Source organism: Copidosoma floridanum, unplaced genomic scaffold, assembly GCF_036245765.1.
Source record: "Copidosoma floridanum isolate Cflo_tuat_1 unplaced genomic scaffold, Cflo_Japanese_pri ptg000021l, whole genome shotgun sequence".
NCBI classification, from domain to species: domain Eukaryota; kingdom Metazoa; phylum Arthropoda; class Insecta; order Hymenoptera; family Encyrtidae; genus Copidosoma; species Copidosoma floridanum.
In genome coordinates, this window is record NW_028321898.1 from 33,205,060 (window position 1) to 33,213,011 (window position 7,952).

A 7,952-nucleotide genomic window follows, 5' to 3' on the forward strand; every position below is an offset into this window, starting at 1 on the left:
AAAGTGACCAGTAAGTGCCCTGGGTCGTGTAGGGATTGGCGCTTGCGTTATTGTTTAATTTATTTTATTAATTATTAATGCTCGTGATACTGCGTATGGGCGCGTTGGGTTATTGGGTTAAATAGCTTAGGATTAATTGATCAAGTTATGGTGTATGGAATGTTGTCGAGTTATCTGAGGTTTTGCGTCTTGCTCCATATAGCCAATTTGAATTTCCCCCCAAGTTCGGTAGCCACTTTTGGGAGCGCTGGTCGGACGAGCCGATCAGCTGCTCAGCAAAACAAAGACGCTTCGGTGACGACGATTTCGACGATTCGAACCTATGGCCCGTGAAACAGGATTCACCAGGATGATACAACTCGTAAGGGAACCTCATTCGATGACGGAAGAAAACAAAACGAAGCTATATGCGCGCAAGCTAGCACTCGCGAGAGAACAAAGGAAAATATGCCTCGACGACGGCGTTGCTCCGGGGGACAGAGCTCTTGGGAAGGTCCACACCACACATACTTTTCACACTAGCAGGGGATAGGTACACTTGCTTGTCGTCCAGATGGCTTTGTTGCATATTTAATTATATATTACCTTGTAATCACTCGTTGTCTTGTGTGTTTTGTTGATGTGTATTGCGTATACTTAATAATATAATGCGCAGCCAACAGGTAGCGCACTCTTTCGACCGTCTCCACTGCTAGCCAGCTGTTTACTGGTGCAGTATTTGTTCTATTCCGCTCTCTCCGGAGCTCCGGACGGAGTGACGGACCCGCAGTACGCGCACAGAAGGCGCACGCGCACGGTTCATGAAAAACATAGTGCTTTTGTGCTCCGTCTTTCTCGCACTGTAGTCACACTCTTCTCGGAAAACAAACGGTTTACGCTTTACACGCGTGCTAGAAACACGAAAAAGCATGCTTGCTCGGGAAACCGCTGATGCCAATTAGATTTCACCAAGTTCGTCATTTTGGAACTCAATAAGTATAATTTGCACTTTTCGCACTTTAATTCCGTGTGTGTGGTGTGTCATCATGAGTATTATAGGTGGTGAACAAGTGAGCAGTGTACGTACAAATGTTAAAACAATGAAAAATAATTGTGAATCTACAGAACAATTCCACACCGAATTTCCATTTTTTATATGGCGGCAAATTAGTCAATTTTGATTTTGTTCCCAATTCAACAATACATACACAAGAGAGGTTGAAGGTGTGTACTTACATATTGTTACTTTTTCATCTTTCTCGCAATGATTTCTATAACTTCAATTTTTAATCCTACGAATTTTAATGCATAGTTATATCTGCGAGCTGGTAACGTATCACGTGTTTTCAATGTTACCTATTTGATATAATCACACGCATGTACGTAAATACCTCATGGGATTGTTTCCTTCTTGTACTAATAAAGTCATCCGGGGGAGGGGGGGGGTCATCAAATCAACTTTGAACAAAGTAACCTGTTGAAAAATTAAGTACAAAAGTTAAAAAAGTAATTCTAGTTGTTAAAAATGAATAAGTCAAGTAGGTACTGTGTGTGATTTTCCTCAATAAACAAAGTCAAAACCTCAATCGACTAAAATTTTTCGAGTAAGCAAAACAAGTAACACGGTATACATAATCATGCCGACATATCATTAAAAATTTTACTTAAAACTTGGGCATTTCTTTTTCAATTGTTACGCGACAAACCCTGTTGTCAATTTTTTTTTTTTTTTTATACACATATACAAACGACATGACTGGTACCCAACAATAACGTTATTTAGTAAGGTAGGTTTCTGTGTAAAGAGTTCTTTATTTAATCTATTGAAAACATTTTTATGTTGGTTTCATGAAAAAATGTGTAACGTTTCGTAACGTTTCGTCTTCAAAAATAATATCACGAGTTTATTTACTTTCTCATACTAGCTCGTACGTTGAGCTAGTTTGAATCCTATATAACGGACGTTACTTGGATCGTACACGGAGTCTAGAACTTCCAGACCAGCCCATGTGTCCGTGTAAATGCGACAAAGCGATTTATTATTTCCCGTGATCCTGCAGCTATTATATAATTAATTTCATCTCAGAATAAAATTGATAAACAGATGCTTTTCAGTATATTAAAGTCTATAAAGAATTTTTCAAATTTTATCTGTATTGTGTACTGTATTTAATAATCAATTGAATAAATATGATTGATTGAATATTAATCGTAGGACAAATGTAAAATCGTTCAAAATAAACTTTTTCAGTGGATTAAAGTGAAGTGCTGCAGTTTGTTTACGCAAACGTTAGGCTATCTTAAATTACTATGCTGCTGCTTTGTTCCATATTAAGTTGAAACTGTATCGATTACGAAACGAACAAAATTCAAACGCATCCATTGTTTTTAACCTGATGGTTATTTGATATATATTATAGTGTCTTCGTTTTTGTAAATTCTTGAAATTGATGATATTGTTTTAGGCTTGTTAATTTATGACGAATCTGTATAAACACCTAAAAACCATAAATACGATAATAATATTACTGAAAAATCTAGGTAAGTACATCAAATCTAAATTATTACCATTTTATATGAAACAGACACCTTTGTTTGTAAACAGTAGCGTCAGAAACGATTACTGACAGTCACTGACAATCACTGACAGTCTTAAAGAGCTGCAGCTCCGAATGTTTACGAAAACATAATCTAACGAGTGCAGGTTTATTCGTTGTTTTCTTTAAATATGATCATGAGACAACCGAAAAAACTAACTCTACATTGTTATTGTAGATTCAAGCACTTAGAAACACTTTTTTCTCTCCTGTCAAAGCCATTTATTTGGTCTTTTTGTTATTTTAAAGTGGTTTGTAATGATGATTTCATTCCAATCACTTGGTTATCTCAGTACCATACTTGGCCACTATGTGTCGCTAGGCACACCTAACAAGACGAATACCGATACGTTTTCATTTGTCCTAAATGATGCCCTGTTCTTCTGAGAAAATGTAGTCTCATTCATAACGATAGGTAACAGCAGCATGAGAAGTCATGACGTTTACATTTTACTAGAAGATGAAAATTTGTGAAATCACAATGCCACCATTCATCGTAAGGTAAACGAGTATACTTCAAATAGTGCATAAAAAACCAAATTTTTAAAATAATCCAATGCTTATAGATAAGTATACAGCATCAACTTTCAAGTCGTCTAGTTCTTTTTCTTTCTTTTCTATCTATTTAGTGACAATGCATCGTGCGTATACATACATGTGTGCTGTGTGAGCTGCGCACCGCATTCTACCCTGTTTACCTTAAAATCGAGTGAAAAGGCGAAAAAAAGAAAATGAAAAAAGGAAAATAAAAACGAAGAGAGCAAAGGAACATGCTATTCAAACTTCAATGTAGCAGAGTTGTCGTTTGCTGCAAATAAATACGTGTATCAGTATTTTTTCACCGCAATTTTAGTCATGGGTAAAGTAATAGCCGAGCAATAAATACGTCTATATCTCGTAACCCAATTCAGTGTAATTCAAAAGGCATGTCGTTATTTATACGTAATATCTTTATCATTTGTGTGAAACGAGTGATTTTATTATTCGTGCTTTTATAAGTTTAATAATCAGCATCTCGATTGTTCCACTTGGTGCTTTTTTTTTTTTTTTTTTTTTTTTTCCAATCCAAGTCTCATGGGTACGTGGAAAATCCGAGTAATTGTTTGAAACAAAAGAAAAGTTTTTTTTTTTAGTATAATATTTAGGGTGCAAAACAGTTATCGTATATGTTGTATGTATGGTACACGTTAAAAAAAATATTTTTGATCGTAGTTATTAACACAACCATAAAATAGTTCTTTACGTGACAACTGTGAGCACGAGTTGCGCCCAAAACTTTTCATAATAGTATTACTTGCTTACTTTTTTTTTTTTTTTATCTCTCAACAATTCGGTAAGCGTTAATCGCTGTTTCATTTGCAGTCTTACACTCTGTATCGCAACTTTTTTTTAAAGATGCTATGGATGAAGTGATAAAGTACGTGCTTTGTAAAAAAAGGCAGCTCCTCGCACTTACCGGTATTAAAAAAAAACTATATTATCTGCCTACTATTTTAGTCGCACGACAAAGTTCATCATACACATGTACATTGTGGGTATCTCATATTTGTGATGATACTTATACCGAAAAAGGTTCTTTGACACTGCGTTCAATAGATAGTATATTTTATTAAAAAAAATCGGACTGTCGTTATCGGTCGATGCTCGTTTATTTCGATAAATCGATACTGCATTCTCACCACTTGTACGATAAGTAACGTTATGAAAGATTATTACGCATAATCATACTTTTTTATTGACATTCGTGACTAGTGTCAACCAACTAGCGAAATAACCTTGAATTATTCAATTTTAAGGATACGATTGTTGTTGTGCTACTAATTGTTGGAAAAAAAAAAAAAAAACATTGCCGTTCTATAAAATAAACAATCAACTGTCATTTGCGTGAGTTGTTTGTTGTTACTATAGTAAAATTAATGTTTTCATCAAATTGATTTATTCATGCACGACAGTTTTAGTTTTTAGAGCAGAAAAAAGTTACACCTCGCTTATCTCCATTGAATATGATGTATGATGAAACCGGATGAATGAAAGCCGTGCGAGCTTGCGTATAAAAATTCGAGTAAAAATTAGCTATTCTGCACTTGTACGTTCCCTCATGTTCCGCAACAATAGAGAGAAAAAACACAGCGTAACATGTACCCTTACTTGACCTACTGCAAAACGCGGGGAGCTAATCTAAGCGTCTGGAAAATGCCGTACATGCAAATCCAGCTCACACCTCGTCATTGCAACACTAATACAAACAGCATTGCTTTGTGTCCCACGGCTTAGGAAATGATTATTATAATTTTTTATTATGCTCTAATTTCTTGACCTTTAAATTTAATATACCTCGTGATATACTTACCATAAAATGACCCAAAAAAATACGTGATTAAAATTATTTGACGAGTCCTTTATAAATGTTAATATTTAGAAAAAATCATGACGAGAATCTCGTTCGTGCTCGTAGTAAGCTTGGTATCGTATCTAGTCGTATATGAATACATGCAGTTTCTCGGGAAAAATAAAGCTCTAATAATATCCTACGATATTAATATACATAAAACACTTGACCCATCTTCGATCAAAGGCTTTTCAATGATTGAGGAAAAATGTACAAGATAAAAGTAATTCATGTCTTAGAAAAACTTATTTTTACTATTATTCATAATATTGAGTACATACTGGCCTCTCGTTCTTAATAAGCAAACTTAACAGCAGCGAAAAATATTTGATGGTCTTTATGCATGGTAACCAATTACGTGACTACTATATTTTGTTAGTACCATATTTTAACGACTTGTCACAATGTGACGTACACGAGTACGTTAAATACTTTTTGTGTGTAAAATCAAATTATTGTCAACTCTTTTCTCAGTTTCCTTGGACGACGACTCTCAATAACCAATTTGCAATTAAAGTAATTTACTCTGTGCATTTATACCATCATATAATACGTAATACTATAAAATACGATCAAGGTTGGCTGATTGGCTAGACCGAGCCAAGTGTTGAGAAAATTACCAAACTCAAAGACTCGATACAAGACGCAAATATACTTCTGTAGGTAATGCTCACCCTGTCTCTCTTTATTTATGATCACATTAAGAGGTACTCTGGTACGAAAAAAATTTCGATACGCATTTTCAATAAAATATCAGAGGCAATAATTATTTAATTACGTATAAATTATGCATTCTGATAGACAATAATTAACACTCGAGCATTTTGAAAATAATTGAGAAAAAATTGGAAAATTAAATGGTAAATGTAGAGTTTATTTCCGAGAAATGAGAAAAACAGTTACATCGTTTTTTTTTGTTTTAAGTTCTAAACTCTTAAAAAGGATCAGAACCATATGTATAAAGTAAGATACCTTCATTGAATTGGAATCTAAACTGTTAAATTTGCCTCTTATAATTCACAGACTATATATGCCCTAGAACTTGGATTTTTTATTTTAAATAAACTTTTTGTTAAACTGGAAAAAAAAAAAAAAAAAAAAAAATTGTTAGGTTTATGTAGCTGAACAAGTTTTTTTTTGATGAACCTTTATTTTAATTACAACAAGATCATAAATAACGTGATAATAATTTTTTATAATAAATATATCAATGGTGTAGCAGCAACTCTTAATATAAATTTATAAACGTTTTATATTTTATTCAAAAATTAAACAATAGGATATAATATAAACGAAAAAAATTCAACAATTAATATATTATAGAATTACAGAGTAACGTATAGTAAATGACGAAATTGCTTTTAAAATTGATGGTAATAGTATCGTTGATAAACAGTGATATCTTTTTAATACGATAAGTTGTGATGGCAATGCTAATATACAAATAATAATCGTACAAATTGATATCCTGAAATTACAACTTACAGAGGACTTGTCATGCGTGTTTTAAAAAGTGAATGTTAGTAGTAAAAAATGCATTTGGCATTTAGAAAATGGAATTTCAAAGCGTTGCAATAATAAAAGTAAATGAAAAAAAGAAATAGCAGTCAATTGTTTGAACATTTCGCCATTTTTTCTGCAATGTAATTTACGGTAATTCACGTCTTTAGAAAATGTCGACGTAATTCTTCTTCGACGCAATAATACAAAATAATCAACAATTTTTTAAAACCTTTTGAGCGTTGTACTTAAATTATATAATCTGATGAAACGAAAACGCTTCATTGGCATGTTTTTATTTTAAAAATACGTAGCCTTCGTAAACATTAACTTTTTTGGTCAACAATGCATTGTTCAATCTGTTATGCAGAATGATATTTACCACTGAACCTAGTCGAAATTTTTTTTCTCGTAATATTTACAAAGACTAATGTGTCCTCGTATCTGTAATGTAAATAAATGATGTTTCTACAGTGATATAAAGCGACTTTCCTTTTTTACTAATTTTTTTGTATAATTGGAAAAAAAAAAAAAATTAATCATTAAATAGAGAATAATAATACATGAGCGCATACAGTCAAAATATGTACAAATAATGATAACGATAGTACGAGTTGTAGAATTAATGTAATCACTGTGTCTTCTTAACTTGAATGTAAAAGAAGTATGAATACTTGCTTACCTGTTTACAGACATTGACAATAACAATGACAGTACCTTGTAAAAAGCTTTGGATGGTAAGATAAAGACGCAATTTGTCTTAACTCATGATCTAATGAAATATATGTATTATTTCCCTATCTTTCATTCGGGCATTTCTGTTCGTTTCATTTTTATGTACAAATTTATTATTCGACCAAGAATTAAATTCTTTGTCCCTTTGAAAAATACAAAAGTGTTAACGTGAGGTTTTTCCAAAAGTTCAAGGACAATTGTATCGACCTACTTGTTCTCGACATTAAAGTGTTTCTCCTGGCTTGAATGCGCTTAGAAAAAAAAAATGGTTTAATTAATCTAATATTTATATGTATGTTTCATAAATTTAAAATTCATTGTGGGATTAAAAAACTGATTATTGTGCTTAACGCACAATATTACAAAAGTGGTAGTTGGTACCTGCAAATTTGGAAGGCATAAAAGGCACAAGGTACCAAAGTTACGTTTTCACCTTTTCTAAAATTGAGTCCAATTTAGTTGAATGAGATATATGCTCCCATGAATTCTATCATACACCCGCGCATTCAGACATGTTGGTATGAATTTACTTGTAATACAATCATTTTCTTCGCTTGCATTTCAGTTATCCTAGTACCTTGCATTTATTTTTTTCTTCAATAAATAATCCGCGTAAATATTATTGATTTAAAAATTAAAAAAAATTTTCTCTAATAATGTCAGTAATATACATATACGTTGCTGCAATTTTACAAGACAACAAAATTCTTCCTATACAATTGAAATGTGTATCGGTAACATAGAAAAAATTA

At 32.6% G+C, this 7,952-nt stretch overlaps 1 protein-coding gene across 1 annotated transcript in view; it reads left to right on the plus strand.

The window, feature by feature from the left end:
- The first annotated feature begins 1,186 nt into the window (after positions 1-1,186).
- LOC106646196 (uncharacterized) overlaps positions 1,187-7,952 on the plus strand; it is an 83,037-nt gene continuing 76,271 nt past the window's right edge. Inside the window, exon 1 of the mRNA XM_089594940.1 lies at positions 1,187-1,203. The gene's annotated coding sequence lies outside the window, so the exon portion shown is untranslated. The remainder of the gene's footprint in view (positions 1,204-7,952) is intronic.